Source organism: Heterodontus francisci, chromosome 22 (assembly GCF_036365525.1).
Source record: "Heterodontus francisci isolate sHetFra1 chromosome 22, sHetFra1.hap1, whole genome shotgun sequence".
Classification (NCBI taxonomy): domain Eukaryota; kingdom Metazoa; phylum Chordata; class Chondrichthyes; order Heterodontiformes; family Heterodontidae; genus Heterodontus; species Heterodontus francisci.
This window is the reverse complement of record NC_090392.1, coordinates 37747648-37766590: the sequence shown is the minus strand read 5'-3', so window position 1 is coordinate 37766590 and position 18943 is coordinate 37747648. Positions and strand designations below refer to the sequence as shown.

The window sequence follows — 18943 nt, the reverse complement described above, 5'->3', positions numbered from 1 at the left end:
CTCCAACCAGTGGACAGTTTTCCCCGATTCACATTGACTCCAGTTTTGCTTGGGCTCCTTGTGGGCGGCACAGTGGCGCAGTGGTTAGCACCGCAGCTTCACAGCTCCAGGGACCCTGGTTCGATTCTGGGTACTGCCTGTGCGGAGTTTGCAAGTTCTCCCTGTGTCTGCGTGGGTTTTCGCCGGGTGCTCCGGTTTCTTCCCACATCCAAAGACTTGCAGGTGATAGGTAAATTGGCCGTTGTAAATTGCCCCTAGTGTAGGAAGGCGATAGGAAATATGGGATTACTGTAGGGTTAGTATAAATGGGTGGTTGTTGGTCGGCACAGACTCGGTGGGCCGAAGGGCCTGTTTCAGTGCTGTATCTCTAAATAAAAAAAATTAAAATGCCGTATTTGGTCAAATGCTGCCTTGATGTCAAGGGCAGTCACTCTCACCTCACCTCTGGAGTTCAGCTCTTTTGTCCATGTTTGAACCAAGGCTGTAATGAGGTCAGGAGCTGAGTGGGGGTTACGGCAGGTAGCGTCTGTAAACTGTGGAGAAATGAGGATTGGGCAGGGAGCATCTGCAAATGGAGGAGAAATGGAGACTGGTCAGGGAGCATCTGTAAATGGATGAGAAATGGGGACTTATCAGGAAGCATATGTAAATTGAGCAGAAATGAAGACTGGGCAGGGAGTGTCTGTAAATGGAGGAGAAACGAAGACTGGTCAGGGAGTGTTTGTAAATGGGGAGAAATGGTGACTTTCCAAGGAGTGTCTCTAAATCAAGAGAAATGTGGAAAGGTCCGGAAGTGTCTTCAAGTGAGAAGCAAAGGCAACTGTTTTGGGAGTGTCTGCAAATGATGCAGCCACGGTCACTTATCATCTGTGAAGTAAAGAGATTTGGTACAGGTCAGGGCTTGTTTATAAAGAATCAGACTTACCTATTTAGCACACAGGCTAAAAGTCAACAGAAGCACTATCTAGAGACACAGCAATGTTACATTGGTATCTTCAGCATATCTCCTCCAGTCAGTTTGCTAAACGCTGTCATCAGTCTGATTAACCCTTTCCTTAAAGAGATACAACTCTCCCTGTCTCTCGGAGCCATGGCCCCATTACTGAAAACCATGTCATCAATTCTCAGGCCGTCACTGGACACATCTCTTCTAGAGGAGAACTGAACCCAGCCAGAGTCAGCTCCTTCAGTGCAGGAAAGAGAGGGGAACCAGTGAGTGTAGAACTGAACCCAGCCAGATTTGACAACTTTGAAATAAAAACAAGAAATGTTAGAAATACTCAGCAGGCCTGGCAGCATCTGCGGAGAGAGAAGTAGAGTTAACGTTTCAGGTCAGTGACCCTTCATCAGAACTGACAAATATTAGAAATGTAAAAAGTTTTAAGCAAGTAAAGCAGGGCTGCGGCAAGAGATAACAAAAGAGAAGGTGCTGATAGGGCAAGGTCACAGAGAATAACTGACCAGAAGGTCATGGAGCAAAGGCAAACAATATGTTAATGGTGTGCTGAAAGACAAAGCATTAGTACAGAGAAGGTGTTATTGACAGAAAACTGAGCAGCCTGGCCCCAAGCACAAACATGAAAAAAAGTGGGTAGGCACAGTAGAAACAAACTAAAATAAAATAAACACATAAAAAATAAAAAAAATAAAAATAACTAATAATAAAAATTAAAAGGGGGGGGTCCGTCATGCTCTGAAATTATTGAACTCAATGTTCAGTCTGGCAGGCTGTATCGTGCCTAATCGGTCAATGGGATGCTGTTCCTCGAGCTTGCGTTGGATGTTCATTGGAACACTGCAGCAATCCCAGGGCAGAGATGTGGGCATCAGAGGGGGGGGGGGGGGGGGGAGTGTTCAACAACTTTGGAGGTGGAGAGCGAGGGGAACCAGTGAGTGTTGAACTGAACTCAGCCAGAGTCAGCACCTTCAGGAGAAGAACATAAATAGGAACAGGAATGGGCTATTTGGCCCTTCGAGTCTGCTGCATCATTCAATAAGATCATGGATGATCTTCTACCTTAACCAGACTCCCACACTATCCCTATATTGCTTGACTTCCCCTAGCATTGAAAAATCTATCACTCTCTGTCCTGAATACACTCAATGACTGAGTATCCCCAGCTCTCTGGGGTCCAGAATTTCAATCCTGACTGAAAAAGGATGTATTTGCTGACAACACAGCCAGATGTGGCGACACTAGCACATGCGCAAATGCAGCCTCATTGACAGATCATTGTGACGTCACCGGAAGCTGCCGGTAATAAAGATGGCGCTGATGAATATGACACAAAAAAGTGAATTAAATATACACCCTTTCATTGGCCGCGATCTGATACCTGCTTAATCGCCGCTTCTCTTCCCGCACCCGTCTGCTCGACGCTTCCCTCTCGCCTCTCTATTGGGATATTCAATTGCAGGGTTCTGACCCAATATTCCCTCTTCACGCCACAGGAGACCAGTGCGCAGGCGCAGTGCTGGAGAGTTTTGGGGCGTGCGGACTGTGAGTGATGACAATGGAGAGACGCTGGTGAATCGCATCTGCAGCTGGTAAGCGCCGGCGGGCGGGGAGGCTTCAGAAACCACTAATAAGAAGGTTCTGGTCCCGCGTTTGCACCGAGCGAGGCGACAACTGCGGACTTCTCCTGGTGACGGGCCCAAGATAAGGGCCGCCAGCTTCCCAGCTCTTTTGGAGGAATTCAAGATTAAAAAACAATAACATCAAAGGGCAAAACTTTAAAGGAAACTTATCAGTTATAAAGGGGCCTGGGGGAGGGAGGGAGAAACTATTTGGGACACCACACAGGCCAGATGGTCCGCACTCCCTGCTTCCACAAAGACTGCCCTTGGACTGGGCCACACCTGGGCAGGGCTGGCTCAAGGTGCAGGAAGCTGCTGGGCTGAGCTGTGGACTGGGAGGAGTGGGGGGTTTGACTGACAGGCCTGGGGAGGGGGATATCAGGGCAGGTAGACACACTGCTCCGCCTTTTCCTGCTGGGATGTTCTACTGGAGTCGTGTTGGTGAGTGTTTCTAAACTCTGTCTCCCTATCACAGTAACGTAGGTGGATTGTAAGTTGTTGTGAGTGTTGGACTATATTGCCTCTTCTCATTCTTCCTCCTCCTCATACCCTGAGTTTCAGGCTGCAGGCTCTGGTGGTTTGATGCGCCTGAAATGTTAATTCTGTTTCTCTCTACACAGATGCTGGCTGACCTGAGTATTTCCAACATTTGCTCTTTTTATTTCAGATTTCCAGCATCGCAGTATTTTGTTTTATTACAGGCATTGCTCACCGAACTGAGTACGAGAAACACAGATAGGCCAATTAAGAGCCAGTTTGTATTGGGTTGGGTGTTGGATGCAGAACTAGGTCCCTGACCTGCGTAGGTCTTTTTTGCTGCAACAGTTTGAGCTGGACTGGAGATGAACGAGAAGCTGCTGGGTTTCACCCAGAGTACAGTTGGGCCCAGCAATTTCCAGTGTGTGACTGTCAAGGGAGGTAGATTCCAGGGGAGATGAGGTTGCTAAAGGGACACCAACCACTCTATGTAAAAGAGTATTGTTTTAGTAACAAGTATTTCTGTAGAGGCTTTTAATCTGTTTTACATATGCAGATTTTTTTTTTTACTTCATTCTTTGGATATGGGTGTCACTAGCAAGATTAGCATATATTGCCAATCCCCAGTTGCCCATTGAGAAGTGACGGTGGGCCGCATTCTTACAGCTTTGATCTGTCCCATCAAACGCTCCCAGGGCAGATACAGGCATGTTACTGAAATCTTCCTAGGATACCAGCATTCCAGGGGGTAACGTGCAGCAGGGAGCATGCATGGCCGCCCTGGGCCAGGAAGCAGGAGGAGAGAATATTGTGAATTTCTATCCTGGACTTACAGTGATGACTTTTGTAAATTCCTTTTTACAGGGGTTAGAAGGGGAGGATTTGCAGACAGGAAACTCAAACCAAACATCACATCAAGATCTGACAGTCACTTGATTCATCAAGACCTGATCATCACCAACTTTGAGTGTGGAAGGAAAAAGATTTGCCTGTTCTGCCTGTGGGAAAAGATTTCAGGTATGAGTGTGACTGGAAAAGCACTGAGATACACAAAACCCTGGTTAGACCACACGTGGAGTCCTATTTCAGTTCTGTGCACCACACCTTAGGAAGGATATGTTGGCCTTGGAGGGATTGCAGCACAGATTGACCTGAATGAAACCTGGATTACCACCTACCACACTCCCTCTGCTGATGAATCAGTACTTCTTCATGTTGAACACCAGTCCGAAGAAGCACTGAGGATGGCAAGGGCACAGAATGTACTCTGGGTGGGCATCTTCAATGTCCATCACCAAGAGTGGCTAGGTAGCACCACTACAGTCCAAGCTGGCCAAGTCCAAAAGAAGATATCTGCTAGACTGGGTCTGTGGCAGGTGGTGAGGGAAAACCTATTTGACCTCGTCCTCACCAATCTACCTGTCGCAGATGCATTTGTCCATGACAGTATTGGTAGGAGTGACCACCGCACAGTCCTCATGAAAGCAAAGTCCCGTCTTCACAGTGAGAATACCCACCATTGTCTTGTGTGACGCTACCACAGTGAAAAATGGGATAGATTTTGAACAGATCTAGCAATTCAAAACTGGGTATCCATGAGATGCTGTGAACCAGCAGCAGCAGCAGAACTGTATTCAAACACAGTTTGTAACCTCATGGCCCGTCATATTCCCCACTCCACCATTACCGTCCAGCTGGGGGACCAACCCTGGTTCCATGAGGAGTGCAGCAGGGCATGCACAAATTGCAGGACAAATCCGAAGCGGCCAATTACCGCCCCATCAGTCTACTCTTGAACATCAGTAAAGTGATGGAAAGGGCCGCGACAGTGCTATCAAGCAGCACTTGCTCAGCAATAACCTGCTCAGTGACGCTCAGTTTGGGTTCTGCCAGGGCCACTCAGCTCCTCACCTCATTACAGCCTTGGCCCAAACATGGGCAAAAGAGTTGAACTCTAGAGGTGAGGTGAGAGTGACTGCCCTTGACCGCACGCCAGCATTTGACTGATTGTGACATCAAGGAGCCCCAGCAAAACAGGAGTCAATGGTAATCAGGGGAAAACTCTCCGATAGTTGGAGTCATACCTAGCATCAAAGGAAGATGGTTGTGGTTGTTGGAGGTCAATTATCTCAGCTCCAGGACCTCATTGGAGGAGCTCCTCAGGCTAATGTCCTAGGCCCAACCATCTTCAGCTACTTCATCAATGACTTTCCCTCCATCATAAGGTCAGAAGTGGGGATGTTCGTTGATTGTCCAATGTCCACCATTTGAGACTCCTCAGATACTGATGCAGCCAGTGTCCAGGTGCAGCAAGACCAGTTCAATGGCATTACCATTGCTGAATCTCCCACTATCATCATCCTGGGGGTTACCATTGACCAGAAACTGAACTGAATCTGTCACATAAATACCGTTGCTACAAGAGCAGGTCAGAGGCTAAGAATTCTGTGGCAAGTAACTCACCTCTTGTCTCCCCGATGCCTATCCACAATCTACAGGACACAAGTCAGGAGTGTGATGGAATACTGTCCACTTGCCTGGATGAGTGCAGCTCCAACAACACTCAAGAAGCTCAACACCATCCAAGACAAAGCAGCCTGCTTGATTGGCACCCCATCCACCCCCTCAACCTTCACTCTCTTCACCATCGACACACAGTGACAGCAGTGTGCACCATATACAAGATGCACTGCATCAACTCACCAAAACTCCTGCGACAACACCTTCCAAACCCACAACCTCTACCACCTAGAAGGGCATGGGCAGGAGATGCATGGGAACACCACCTGCAAGTTCCCCTCCATGCACACACCATCCTGACTTGGAACTATATCGCCATTCCTTCACTGTCGCTGGGTCAATACTCTAGAACTCCCTTCCTAACAGCATTGTGGGTGTACCTGCACCACAAGGATTGTAGCTGCTCAAGAAGACAGCTCACCACCTTCTCAAGGGCAATTAGGGATGGGAAATAAATGCTGGTCTAGCCTGCAGTGCCCACATCCCATGACTGAAGAATAAAACTCCAAAGGATAAATTACGAAATGAGATTACACAAATGAGTCACTGAGTCATTACAGAACAGAAGGAGGACATTCAGCATTTTGATTCCATGCCAGCTCTCTGTAGAGCAATCCAATCAGTCCCATTCCCCCCACTCTATTTCCTGCAGCTTTATTTCCCTCAAGTGCCCATCCAATTTCCTTATGAAATCATTGTCTCTGCTTCCACCACCCTTGTAGGCAGCGAGTTCCAGGTCATTAGCATTTGCTGCGTTTTTTAAAAAAAAATTCCTCACATTCCCACTGTATCTCTTGCTCTAATCCTTGACCAATCTGTTAATGGGAACTGCTTTTCTTTGTCTACCTTATCTAATCCTGTCATAATTTTGAACACCTCTATCAGATCTCCCTTCAATCTCCTTTGCTCCCAGGTGAACAACCCCAGCTTCTCCAACCTGCACCCTTTCAAGGACTTTCACATCCTTCCTAAAGGATGACCAAAACTGGATGCAGTACTCTAGTTGTGGCCTAGCCAGAGCTTTTTAAAGATTCAACATAACTTCCCTGCTTTTACACTCAATACCTCTGTGAAGCCCAAGATGCCAAATATTTTGCCAACTACTCTCTCAATATGATAAATAAAAGCAAAATACTGCAGATGCTGGAATGCTAAAATAAAAACAAGAAATGCTGGAAATACTCAGCAGGTCTAGCAACATCTGTGGAGAGAGAAGCAGATTTAACGTTTCAGGTCAGTGACCCTTCTTCAGAACTCTCTCAATATGTGCTGCCAGCTTCAAAGATCTATGCACAGGAACCCCAGGCCTCTCTGTCCATACACACTGTTTAGAACTGTACCACTTAGTATACATTGCGTCTCCCTATCCCTTCTGCCAGAATGCATCACCTCACTATGAGGGTTGTATTCTCGGGAATTTAGCAGATTAAGGAGTGATTTGATCAAAATTTTCAAGATATAATTGAAACAATTAAGGTAGATAGAGATTAACTATTTCTGCTGGTTGCAGAATCCAGTACTACAGGGCATAGTTTAAAAGTTAGAGCCGGATGTTTATTTAATCCACCCCTGGCTCTTGTAAACCCGAGCATTAATCCACCCTGGAGCCCTGTAAATCCGAGCATTAATTTCCCCCCCCACCCGTGTCCTGTCAACCCGAGCATTAATCCACCACCGGGCCCCTCAACCTGAGCATTAATCCACCCCTGGGCCTTCTCAACCCGAGCATTAATCCACCCCTGGGCCCTCTCAACCTGAACATTAATCCACCCCTGTGTCCTGTAAACCCAAACATTAGTCCACCCCTGCTGTACATACACAGAATTACAGCCCAGAAACAGGTTGGTCAGCCGCACCAGTCTGTCCTGATGTTTATCATCCGCGTGGACCTCCTCCCAATCTAATTACCACGTCCCACCCTGCCCCCATATCCCTCTAATCCCTTCTCCCTCATAAATGTATTGAGCCTCCCTTAAGAACATCATTGCTCTCTGCTTCAACCACTCCACATGGCAGCAAGTCCCACATTCTCACCACTCTGAGTAGAGGAATTCCTCCTTCATTCTCTCTTTGACCTTTTGATGTCTGTTGTCTTTGCTGCCCCCTTGTTCTTAATCATTGATAATTTTGAAGACCTCTTTCATCTCTCGTCTTCTCTTTTCCAGAGAAAGGAGCCCCAGCCTGCTCAATCTTACTGGATAGTAGCATCCTCTCTGGTGACATCTTTGTAAATCTATTCTGCACTTTCTTCATTGCTTCAATATCCTTTTTTAATATGGAGACCAGAACTGCTCACAGTCCTTCTAAGCGAGTCTCTATAAATTTAAGATTCCATCCCTGCTGTTGCATTGTATTCCTCCAGAAAAGAACATCAGCTCTTTCTCTGCTCTCTTATCGACTTGTGTTGCTCCTTTTAGTGATTTATGTGACTCTGTTCCCAGATCTCTTTGCTCCTCTGCTCCATTTAATTTCTTGCATTCTAAACCATAATTGGCCTCCTTATTCCTCCTCCCAGAATGAACCGGCTCACATTTCACTCTATTGAATTTCATTTCCCATTTATCTGTCCAGTCTGCCAGCCTGTTTGTCTTGCTGGATTTCAGTACAGTCCTCCGCATTATTAATTCTAGCACCCAATTTGGTGTCATCTACAACTTGCGAGAACATCCCTTGAGTTCCTGAGTGCAAATGTGGGTAAAGGACAGAAGTCCCATTGTCCTTCGAACCATAGCTTGAGCACTCGGGTATCCATAGGAACATAAGAGCAGGAGTAGGCCATTCAGCCCATCGAGCTTGCTCCGCCATGCAATACGATCATAGCTGATCATCCACTTCAATGCCTTTTACCCACACTATCCTCATATCCCCTTATGATATTAGTATTTAGAAATCTGTCAATCTCTGGTTTAAACATACTCAATGACTGAGCTTCCACAACCCTCTGAGTAAAGAAATTTCTCCTCATCTCTGTGCTAAGTGGCTTCCCCTTATTTTGAAATATTTATTTAATTTCGTTCATTGCCTCTCAGTCTCCAATCTCGATGGGATGACACGAAAATAATCATCCATTCAATAACTGGAGCTTTCAATGGTGGATTAATTAGCAAGACTCCCCGTATATCAGAAAGTCCCTCTATCATTGACTACAGGAGCCCAGTGCACCAGCGTGGGATCGGACTGTGCTCTGTGAATGCACAGTGCAGACCGTGGAGAAGGACTGAGGCAGAACAAGAGGCTCGAGAGGCGGTTCTTGGTGTTGGGGGTGAATTGGAGCTGTGGGTGGATTGGGAAGCGTCATAAACACCTGGGGTAGCCCTGAGGCCCAAATAAGAGCCCTGCGCCTACCCCATGTTGACAGGCCCGGAGGAGCGGAGGCACTGGCTGCCATCTTAGACAGGGCAGGGTCAGGGCAACTGCATAGCTGTCTTGGTTAGCCCAAAGAGTCTGCAGGGCTTTAGGGTCTCTGTTTCCAACCAGGTCCTAATGCCCAGGAGATGGAGCAAGCTGGACAACAGGGTTTTAAGCAGCTTCACCTGCTCCCAGGCTGCATGTGATGATTTCAGTGTGAGAGGTTACAGTCCTTGTATAGTTCCCTGAAGGGGCTGCTCCTCAACTCGGCATAATAGAAATTTACTGCATGGAAGGAGACCATTCAGCCCATTGGGTCCACGCCAGTTGACAAGGAGCCATCCAGCTGAATCCCACTTTCCAGTTCTTGGTCTGTTGCTTTGTAGGTTAGGGCACTTCAAGTGCATATCCAAGTACTTTTTTAAATATTATGAGGGATTCTGCCTCTACCACCCTCCCAGGCAGTGAGTTCCAGATCCCACCACCCTCTGAGTGAAAACATTTCTTCTTGAATCCCTCCTAAACCTCCTACCTCTTATCATAAATCTCTGCCCCTGGTTATGGAACCTTCAACCAAGGGGAATGGGGTCTTCCTATCCACTCTATCAAGACCTGTCATAATTTTATAAACTTCAATTTGGTCTCCCCTCAGCTGCCTATGTTAGAAAGAAAACAACCGTCCCCTATCCAGTCGTTCCTCATAACTAAAATTCTCCAATCCAGGCAACATCCTCGAGAGGATGGTGTACTTGTAATCATTGAACTAGTAATTTAGAGGCCCAGGCTGATGCCCTGGGAACATGGGTTCAAATCCCACCACGGCCACTAGTGGAATTTAAATTGTAGTGTCTGCTCTGGCTCAGTGGGCAGCACTTTAGCCTCTTGAGTCAGAAGATTCTGGGATCAAGTCCCACTCCAGGACTCGACCACAAAAGCTAAGAGAGCACTGCACTGTCATGCCGTTTTTTTGGATGAAATATTAAACTGAGGCCCTGTGTGCTCTTGTAAAAGATCCCCTGGTGCTATATAAATGTACGTCTTTTTCCTGCGTATGTGGGAACTTCAGGACACATCATGTGTCTTGGGCGACCACGTGTGTGTGAAGTGTTTCCAGTTGCTTCAGCTCAAGCTCAAGATTTCCAAGCTTGAGGGACAACTGAAATTACTGCGGAGCATCAGGGAGCAGGAGAATTTCCTGGATTGTATGTTCCAGGAGGTTGTCACCCCACAGGCAGTAGGAGTTCCATTGGCAGACAGGAAACAAAGAGGAAGATTAAACGGGTCTTTTTCCGAGTGGCTGGCAGTGACTAGTGGGGTACCGCAGGGATCAGTGCTTGGACCACAGCTATTCACAATATATATTAATGATATAGATAAGGGAATTAAATGTAATATATCCAAGTTTGCAGCTGACACAAAGCTGGGTGGGAGTGGGAGTTGTGAGGAGGATGCAGAGAAGCTCCAGTGTGATTTGGACAGGTAGAGTGAGTGGGCAAATACTTGGCAGATGCAGTATAATGTGGATAAATGTGAGGTTATCCACTTTGGTAGCAAAAACTGAAAGGCAGATTATTATTTGAACGACGATAGTTTGGGAAAGGGGGAGGTCCTTGTGCACCAGTCACTGAAAGTAAGCATGCAGGTGCAGCAGGCAGTTAAGTAGGCAAATGGTATGTTGACCTTCATAGCGAGAGGATTCGAGTACAGGAGCAGGGATGTCTTGCTGCAATTATACAAGGCCGTGGTGAGATCACATCTGGAGTATTGTGTGCAGTTTTGGTTTCCTTATCTGAGGAAGGATGTTCTTGCTATGGAGGGAGTGCAGCGAAGGTTCACCAGACTGATTCCTGGTATGGCAGGACTGACGTATGAAGAGAGATTGGGTCGATTAGGCTTGTATTCGCTAGAGTTAAGAAGAATGAGAGGGGATCTCATAGAAACCTACAAAATTCTGACAGGACTGGACAGACTAGATGCAGGAAGGATGTTCCCGATTGCGTGGAATCCAGGACCAGGGGTCACAGTCTAAGAATAAGGGGTAAACCATTTAGGACTGAGATGAGGAGAGATTTCTTTACCCAGAGTGGTGAACCTGTAGAATTCTCTACCACAGAAAGCAGTTGAGGCCAAATCATTAAATATATTCAAGAGTTAGATGTCGTTCTTCGGGCTAATAGGATCAAGGGATACGGGGAGAAAGCGGGAACAGGTTACTGAGTTTGGATGATCAGCCATGATCGTATTGAATGGCAGAGCAGGCTCGAAGGGCCGAATGGCCTACTCCTTCTCCTATGTTTCTAGAGTAGGTGGGCGGCTATCAGGAAGAGTAGGAAGGGGCAGGAAGTGCAGGAGTCTTCAGGGTGTGTGCCACTCTCAAATCAGTCCTCAGCTTTGGAGACTGCTGAGAGTGACTACGTCTTGAAGAAGTGCAGTCCACACCATGGCACCAATGGGCAGGGGACTGCACAGGAGGGAGCAGCAAAGTGCAGAAATGTTAAGGCGATTCCATAGTCAGGGGAACAGACAGGCATTTCTATAACCTTTATTGAGAGTCCCACATGGAGTGTTGCCTCCCTGGTGTCAGGGTAAAGGACGACTCTGCAAGGGTGCAAGATATTCTGCAGGGAGAAGGGAGTGAGCCAGAAGTTATGCTACATGTTGGTACCAACAGCATAGCAAGGGCAGGTATTGTGGTCCTACACAAGTTTGGGAGGAAGTGAAAGAGTAGCACCTTGAAGGTATTGATCTCTGGATTACACCCAGTGCCACACACTAGCAAGTGTAGAAATAGGAAGATAGGGAGGATCAATGTGTGACTTGAAGCCTGGTGCAGGAGGGAGGGCTTCAGATTCTTGGGGCATTGAGACCTGTTCTAGGGCAGAAGGCACCTATTCAAAAGAGACAGGTTGCACCTCAACAGGTCTGGGACCAGTGTCCTCGTGGGAAGATCAACTAGTGTGATTGGGGAGGTTTTAAGCTAAATTGGCAAGGGATGGGCACCAGCTTATAGAAGTAGAAAAGAGGAATCAGGTGCATAATGTGAGAATGTTAGACAGTAGTAGAGAGAGTAATAGTTTCATATCTGGTGAGAGCAGACTGAGAAGGACTACAAGGAATGCAAAGACAATGCATGAGTGTAAAGTGTGGTGAATAGGGTTGGTGAGCTACAAGCACAAATAGCAGGATTATGATGTAGTGGCAGTAACACAAATGTGATTTAAAAATGGTGAGGACTGGGCACTTAATATACAAGGATAAAAAGTGTTCAGAAAAGATAGAGAAGGAAAAAAGGGAAGTGGGTGGCGGTACTGATTAGGGCAGACATTGCAGTGTTGGAAAGATGGGTTGTCCTTGAGGGGGCATGGACGGAATCCACTTGTTTGGAATTGAGAAGCAAAAAGGGTATGATCACACTACTAGAAGTATTCTCTAGGCCTTCAAATAGTGAGAGAGAAATGAAGGAGCAGATCTGCAGGGAAATCACAGAAATGTGCAAGAACTATAGAGTGGTTATAATTGGGGGACTTCAATTACTCAAATATCAACTGGAATAATTTTAGACTTAAGGGTTTTTTTTTATTCTTTCGGGCGATGTAGACGTTGCTGGCTATTTCAGCATTTATTGCCCATCCCTAATTACCCATGAGAAGGTGGTGGTGAGCTGCCTTCTTGAACCGCTGCAGTCCTTGGGGTGTAGGTCCATCAACAATGCTGTTAGGAAAGGAGTTCCAGGATTTTGACCCAGTGACAATGAAGGAAAGGCGATATAGTTCCAAGTCAGGATGGTGTGTGGCTTGGTGGGGAACTTGCAGATGGTGGTGTTCCCATGGATCTGCTGCCCTTGTGCTTCTAAGTGGTAGAGGTGGTGGGTTTGGAAGGCGCTGTCGAAGGAGCCTTGGTGAGTTGCTGCAGTGCATCTTGTAGATGGTGTACACTGCTGCCGCTGTGCGTGTGTGGTGGAGGGAGTGAATGTCACCCCATCCACAAACATTCAAGCAGGCTGCTTTGTCCTGGATGGTGTCGAGCTTTTTGAGTGTTGTTGGAGCTGCACTCAACCAGGCAAGTGGAGAGTATTCCATCATACTCTTGACATGCGCCTTGTAGATGGTGGACAGGCTTTGGGAAGACGGGAGGCAAGTTACTCACCACAGAATTCCCATCCTCTGACCTGCTCTTGTAGCCACAGTATTTATGTGGCTGGTCCAATTTAGTTTCTGGTCAGTGGTGACCCTGCCCACCCCCCAGGATGTCGATAGAGGGGGAATTCAGTGATGGTAATGCCATTAAATGTCAAGGGGAGATGGCTAGATTCTCTCTTCTTTGAGATGGCCATTACCTGGCACTTGATGGCACGAATGCTACTTGCCACTTAACAACCAAGGCTGGATGTTGCCACAGTCTGACTGCACCTGGACACTGGCTGCTTCAGTCTTTGAGAAGTTGCGAATGGTTCTGAACGTTGTGCAATCATCAGTGAACATCCCCATTTCTGACCTTATGATGGAGGGAAGGTCATTGATGAAACAGCTGAAGATGGTTGGCCTAGGACACTTCCCTAAGGAACCCCTGCAGTGATGTCCTGGGACTGAGATGATTGACCTCCAACAACCACAACCATCTCCCTTTGTGCTAGGTTTGACTCCAACCAGTGGAGAGTTTTCTCCCTGATTCCCATTGACTTCAGTTTTGCGAGGGCTCCTTGATGCCACACTCGGTCAAGTGCTGACTTGCAGTCAAAGGCATTCACTCTCGCCTTCCATCTGGAGTTCAGCTCTTTAGTCCATGTTTGGACCAAGGCTGTAACGAGGTCAGGAGCTGAGGTGTCCTGGCAGAACCCACACTGAGTGTCAGCGAACAGGTTATTGCTTAGTCAGTGCCGCTTGATGGCACTGTCAAAGACCCCTTCCATCACTTTGCTGATGATCGGGAGTAGACTGATAGGGCGGTAATTGGCCGGGTTAGATTTGTCCTGCTTACATACCTGGGCAATTTTCCACATTGCCAGATAGATGCCAGTGTTGTAGCTGTACTGGAACAGCTTGTTTAGGGGTGTGGCTAGTTCTGGAGCAGGAGTCTTCAGTACTGTTGCCAGAATGTTGTTAGGGCCCATACCCTTTGCAGTATCCAGTGCCTTCAGCCATTTCTTGATAACACGTGGAGTGAGTCTGGTTGGCTGAAGATTGGCATCTGTGATGCTGGGGATTTCAGGATGAGGCTGAGATGGATCATCCACTCGCATCCATCTTCAGCCAGAAGTGCCGAGTGCTTCAGCCTTGTCTTTTGCACTGATGTGCTGGACTCCCCCATTGTTAAGGATGGGATATTTGTGGAGCCTCCTCCTCCAGTTAATTGTTTAATTGTCCAGCACCATTCGCCACTGGATGTGGTAGGACTGCAGAGCTTCGATCTGATCCGTTGGTTGTGGGATCGTTTCGCCCTGTCTATTGTATGCTGCTTCCACTGTTTGGCATGCAAAATGTCCTGTGCTGTAGCTTCACCATGCTGACACCTCATTTTTAGGTATGCCTGGTGCTGCTCCTGGCATGCCCTCCTGCACGCTTCATTGAACCAGGGTGGGTCCCCCGGCATGATGGTAATGGTAGTGTGCGGGGGATATGCCAGGCTATAAGGTTACAGCTTGTGGTTAAATATAATTCTGCTGCTAATGGCCCACAAAGCCTCATGGATGCTCAGTTTTGAGTTGCTAGATCTGTTCGAAACCTCTCGCATTTAGCACGGTGGTAGTGCCACACAACACGATGGTGGATACCCTCAGTGTGAAGATGGGACTTCATCTCCACAAGGACTGTGCGGGGTCACTCGGACCAATACTCTCCTGAACAGATGCATCTGCAACAGGTAGATTGGTGAGGACGAGGTCAGGTAGTTTTTTCCCTCTTGTTTGTTCCCTTACCACCAGCCGCAGACCCAGTCTAGCATCTATGTCTTTTAGGACTCAACCAGCTCACTCAGTAGTGGTGCGACCGAGCTACTCTCGGTAATGGACATTGAAGTACTCACACGGTGTACATTTTGTGCCTTTGCTACCCTCAATGATTCTTGCAATTGGCGTTCAACATGGAGAAGCACTGATTCATCAGCTGAGAGGTGGTGGTAGGTGATAATCAGCAGGAGATTTCCTTGCCCATGTTTGACCTGATGCCATGATCTTCATGGGGCCTGGAGTCAATGTTGAAACTCCCTGGGAACTCTATCCTGACCACATACCACTGTGCCGCCACCTTTTCTGTTACTCATTCATGGGATGTGGGCGTCGCTGGCTAGGCCAGCATTTATTGCCCATCCGTAATTGCCCTTGAGAAGGTGGTGGTGAGCTGCCTTCTTGAACTGCTACAGTCCATGTGGGGTAGGTACAGGCAAAGTGCTGTTAGGAAGGGAATTCCAAGATTTTGAACCAGCAACAGTGAAGGAACAGCGATATAGGGCCAAGTGAGGATGGTGGCTTGGAGGGGAACTTGCAGGTGGTGCTGCCCTTGTCCTTCTAGGTGGTAGAGGTCGTGGGTTTGGAAGGTGCTGTCTAACGAGACTTGGTGCATTGCTGCAGTGCATCTTGAATGTGGTGTACACTGCTGCCACTGTGTGTCGGTGGTGGAGGGAGTGAATGTTTGTGGATGAGGTGCCAATCAAGTGAGCTGCTTTGTCCTGGATAGTGTCGAGCTTCTTGAGTGTTGTTGGAGCTGAACCCATCCAGGCAAGTGGAGAGTCTTCCATCACACTCCTGACTTGTGTCTTGTCGATGGTGGACAGGCTTTGGAGAGTCAAGAGGTGAGGCAATCATCGCACGATTCCTAGCTTCTGACCTGCTCTTGTACCCACGGTATTTATATGGCTACTCCAGTTCAGTTTCTGGTTAATGGTAATCTCCCAGGATGTTGATAGTGGGAGATTCAGCAATGGTAATCCCATTGAATGTCAAGGGGAGATGGTTAGATTCTGTCTTGTTGGAGATGTTGATTGCCTGGCACTTGTGTGGCACGAATGTTACTTGCCATTTATCATCCCAAGCCTGGATATTGTCCAGGTCTTGCTGCATTTCTGCACTGGCTGCTTCAGTATCTGAGGAGTCACAAATGGTGCAGAACATTGTGCAATCATCAGCAAACGTTCCTACTTCTACCCTTAAGATTAAAGGAAGGTGGGTGTGTCCTGTCGGCGGGACAGGACATACCCAATGATGGTGATCTCTGGGACATTGTCTGCAAGGTATGATTATGAGAGTATGACTATGTCAGGCTGTTGCTTGACTAGTCTGTGGGACAGCTCTCCCACAAGCTCCCAGATGTTAGTAAGGAAGACCTTGCAGTGTCAACAGGGCTGAGTTTGCCATTGTCATTTCCAGTGCCTCAAAGGCCTGCTATCCGACCCGAACCCGACAGCGTGTTGGGTTCGGGTGGGGTCGCTCTTCAGGGTCCGGCTCGGGCCGGGTCTGGGTCGGACGCTGTCCCACAGTATTACCTTTTGCTCTGCTGGAAAGTTGAGTTTAGTAAGTGTCAAAAGTTGAAAAGCCTGCCCGAGCTGAGAGTCCGGGACGTCCAGTAGGGAGACTCTGAGTCTGCACAGTGAGCGACTCTTTTGTTGCTTTTTTGCACAAACTGAAAAAGTGACAAACGGATTCGGAATTGGAAGGTAGGTAAAGTGAACATTCCGGTGATCAGGTCGGGTCAGGCGCAGGCAAAAATGGAAGGACTCGGGCCGAGTCAGGCTCGGGTCCTTTGTGGTTCTGTCAGGGTCGGTTCGGGTTTTTTTTCCTGACCTGAGCAGGCCTTTAGTGCCTAGGTCGATGCCAGGTGGTCTGTCCGGTTTCGTTCCTTTTCTTTGACTTTGTAGCAGTTTGCTTCAACTACGTGGCTTTCTAGGCCATTTCAGAGGGCATTTAAAAGTCAACCACAAGCCTTTCTTGTACTCTAAACCAGCAATATGGGACTGGGCCGATAATGGGGTTTGTTACTGAGGTTCTGTTGCCGATATTTACTGACATCAGTGTGGATTGTAAAATCTGCAAAAAAAATAGAAAAAAGGAAAACAAGGGCGGCGCAGTGGTTAGCACTGCAGCCTCATAGATCCAGCAACCCGGGTTCAGTTGTGGGTACTGCCTGTGGGGAGTTTGCAAGTTCTCCCTGTGACCACATGGGTTTCCTCTGGGTGCTCCGGTTTCCTCCTACATGCCAAAGACTTGTGGGTTGATAGATAAAATTGGCCATTGTAAAAAAAATCATTGCCCTTGGTGTCGGTAGGTGGTAGGAGAATAGAGGGAAGGTGGGGATGTGAGAGGGAAAATGGCATTAATGTAGAATTAGTATAAATGGGTGGTTGATGGTCAGCATGGAGTTGGTGGACCGAAGGGCTTGTTTCGGTGCTGTCTCTCTCTGACATTTCTGTGGGTCTGGAGTCACATGAGGGCCAGGCCAGGTAAGGACAGCAGATTTCCTTCCCTAAAGGACATTAGTAAACCAGTTGGTCTTTTACAATAATTGACAATGGTTTCATGGCCATTATTAGACTAGCTTTTTAATTCCAGATTTATTAATTGAATCTGCCATGATGGGATTCGAACCCATGTCCCCAGGGCATTAGCCTGGGGCCCTGGGTTACTATTCTAGTGACATTACCACTACACGAAGCACCTCCACATCAGGATAAGTAGGGGGAATAATTTCAAAAATGGTTTCAAAGAACAAAGAACAGTACAGCACAGGAACAGGCCATTCGGCCCTCCAAGCCAGCGCCGATCTTGATGCCTGCCTAAACTAACACCTTCTGCACTTCCGGGGACCATATCGCTCTATTCCCTTCCTATTGATATATTTGTCAAGATGTCTCTTAAACGTCGCTATCGTATCTGCTTCCACCACCTCCCCTGGCAGCAAGTTCCAGGCACTCACCACCCTCTGTGTAAAAAAACTTGCCTCGCACATCCCCTCTAAACTTTGCCCCTCGCACCTTAAACCTATGTCCCCTAGTAACTGACTCTTCCACCCTGGGAAAAAGCTTCTGACTATCCACTCTGTCCATGCCGCTTATAACTTTGTAAACCTCTATCATGTCGCCCCTCCACCTCCGTTGTTCAGGATAACTTACTTGATCAGTATGTTCTCAATCCAACCAGAAAGGAGACATTACTGGATCTGGTGTTGGGAAATGAGGTGGCCCAAGTGGACCACCGGTCTATCGGGGAGCACTTGGGTAAGCGTGATTATCATATCATAAGGTTTAAACAAAATGCAGAAAAGCAAGTAACAAAATAAGGTAGAACGTCTGGATTGGAACAGGGCTAATTTCAATGCAATGAGAAGGGATCTAGCAGAGTAAAACGGAACCAAAAACTGACAGGAAGAGCTGTTTCAGAACAATGTGGGTTATCTTTAAGGCTAGGTACATTCCAACAAGGGCGACAGGTAGGGGATCCAAGAACAGGGCTGCTTGGATGATGAGGGAGATAGAGATTATGAGACAAAAAAAGAGGGTGTATGATGCTTGCCAGGTGAATTCTTCAAATGAGAACCAGGGCATATACAATAAGTTGAGAGGGGAGGTGAAAAGGAAAATAAGACTGTCAGAGAGAATATGAGAGTAGTATGGCTGTCAATATAAAAGGAAACAAAAAATCATCATCTACAGGAATGTAAATAGTTAGCAGGTAGTAAGAGGTGGAATGGGGCCTATTAGGGACATAAAGGGTAATATAGAGGCACAGGGTGAAGCTAATATACTTAATGAGTTAACATTTCAGGTTCTGGTGAAAGGTCACAGGCCTGAAACGTTAACACTATTTCTCTTTCCACAGATGCTGCCAGACCTGCTGAGTAGATCCAGCACTTTCTGTTTTTATTTCAGATTTCCAGCCTCCACTTTATTTTGCTTTTATACTTAATGAGTACTCTGATCAGTGTTCACTAAGGAAATGGCGGCTGACAAAATATTAGAAGCAGAGAGAGTAGAGGCAATGCGCAAGGTGAAAAATTGAGAGGGAGGAGGTACTGGAAAGGCTAGCTATGCTTAG

The 18943-nt window shown here is 47.3% G+C and overlaps 1 protein-coding gene across 1 annotated transcript in view; it reads left to right on the top strand.

Annotated features, from left to right (window-relative positions):
* The first annotated feature begins 2553 nt into the window (after positions 1-2553).
* Positions 2554-18943, top strand: part of LOC137381323 (zinc finger protein 229-like) — a 66010-nt gene continuing 49620 nt past the window's right edge. The window contains exons 1-2 of the mRNA XM_068053718.1: positions 2554-3018; positions 3919-4071. The gene's annotated coding sequence lies outside the window, so the exon portion shown is untranslated. The remainder of the gene's footprint in view (positions 3019-3918; positions 4072-18943) is intronic.